The following is a 2,308-nucleotide window of genomic DNA, read 5'->3' as shown; positions in this document are numbered from 1 at the left end:
TGTCAAAATTATCAGCCATACATAAAAATAAAAAAAATAAAAAAATCCCAAAAAAATAATCACCGACAAAGTAACATACTTGGTAACTCGTAATCTGGCGCGAGGTGCACACCCGTGTTATAACGACTGTCGTTTTGCGGCCACGCGAGGATAAAGTAAGTTACATTCATTCATTCATTCATTTACATTCAACAAAGTTTACTTTCTCGTCGCGTTGACACTTAGAATGAAGTTGCTTGGTTTGTTCCACACTGCCCTATGATAAAGTGGGGCTTGGTACCGCACATCAGGATCGTTTTTCACCCCTAGATTACATAAAACCTGTCGCAAAAGAAAGGCTGCGCTAAATAAACAGCCCAAACCGAAGTATGTTTCTGTCACAGAAATATCTCCTTAACCACCTTCATTTTGGAATATAGCATACTTATTTTTGGAGATCATTGCGAATTTTAAGCGCTGTGGTACGGTGGTTAGCGCGCCTGTCTCTAGCCCAGGGGTAACGGGTTCAAGGTTCGACGCAGCTACCACTGTGGGCGTATGTGTCCTTGGGCAAGACGCTTAACGGCAATTGCTCCAACCAAGTGGTCACTAAAACTAATTCAACAAATAACCATCCACAAAGGAACATAACATGGTATAACTCGTAAGCTGGCACAATAAAATGTATGAAACAGAACACCCGTGTTATAACTAGTGTAGTTTTCCGGCCACGCGAGGATAAAGTAAGTTACATTATTTTATTCATTCATTTATTTATAATGTAGGCTATAAGGGGCTGGGAGATTTTTGCATATTGTGCGGAATATGTTGTCCCTGTTAAGTTAATGGGTTTAACACATAATATTCAAATAGCCTGGTCGTTTTTTAAACAATTACAACGGTCTGTGGAAGTCGTTAGAATGCGGTTTTATAATTCATTGAATGTTCTTTTGTTTACTACCAAAAGGAAAGAGGAAAGTAAATAAAAAGGTGTCCCATCTCCCCCCTCCCTAATACATAGTAGGGTGGGGAAAGACGGCGGGCACCTTTAGCACATAATAACCAAATATAATATAATCTTGTTTTAAACAATTAACAACGGTCACTGTAGGAATCGTGAGGATATATGGTTCTATAATTATTTGAACGTTCCTTTTTATTACCAAATAGGACGAAAAAGTAGAATGAAAAGGTGTCCCATCTTCCGCCACCTTACTATACATGAATTAATGAACGAATAAATGAATGTAATTTATATATTTCGTTAACTACCAACTGGGACGAAAAAGGACAATCAAAATATGTCTCATCTTAACCCGTTCTACTATAAACATGACAAATAAAATGAGAAAGTCCCCATAGTTGCATACGTGGTAAACTCGTATGTGGACACGAAGTAGCCTATATGAAACAGAACACCCACGTAAAACAACTGCCGTAGCCCCGCCACGAAAAAATAAACAAGAAACAATTATTTAAATGTTACTTGAAGCACATCAAAATAATAATTTTGGACCGAGTATTGCCAAGAAGCAATAACTAACGTAGTAAATGCCTTCTAAAATCCCACAACGGTCATCGCGAACAATACAATATAACGTCGTCGGCATCAATAATCGAACTCGGTATCTTCTAGTTCAAGGTCTAAACGCTGGTGCGGCGATGCTTTGTTTGCCTAGCTAGAACCAAAAAGGGAGGATCTAAAACCCAATTCCTCAGACAGACCGATGAGATATAATATGTGGTGCGGGGAAAACCCGTCGATTGAAGAGCTCGCTTTCCAAAGTTTGCACTTTTGCAGCTCACTCATCAAAGACAGTGCTATTGGAACGTCTCTGCAGTTTTTAATTCAATACACTTAACAACCACATTAGTACAATAAATATTACCACACCAGAAGTTTTAAATCTTCAATATATTTTTATTTAGTAGCTTTCTTATTTAGGTGCATATTCAAATCAACGCTATTAGCATTGGTAAAATTAAGACAAGCAGAAAAAAATCGACGGCGAAGTGTTTTACGATCGTGCAATGATATATTGTTGTTTAGCAGTGATGTACCATGTCTTGTCTGTCTCTGAGACCGCTTTAAGTAGTTATAGAATAGAACTGTTGTGTTGAGTTTGCAGTTTACCAACGTAATATAAAGCAGGTCAAAGTACTCGTTGGTGGACTTTGTCCTTTTTATCTGCACACACGTTTACTCGTCATGAGTGTAACTTATTTGTTGGCGTAATGGTCATCGTAGTCTTGAAACTGAATGCAGTTTTAAACAAAGTGTTTAGTGTGTTAGTTTTTTTCTTTGATTAAGTGCATTTAAAAAGTTTAT

Source organism: Ciona intestinalis, chromosome 6 (assembly GCF_000224145.3).
Source record: "Ciona intestinalis chromosome 6, KH, whole genome shotgun sequence".
Classification (NCBI taxonomy): Eukaryota; Metazoa; Chordata; class Ascidiacea; order Phlebobranchia; family Cionidae; genus Ciona; species Ciona intestinalis.
Note: the sequence above shows the minus strand (reverse complement) of the source record.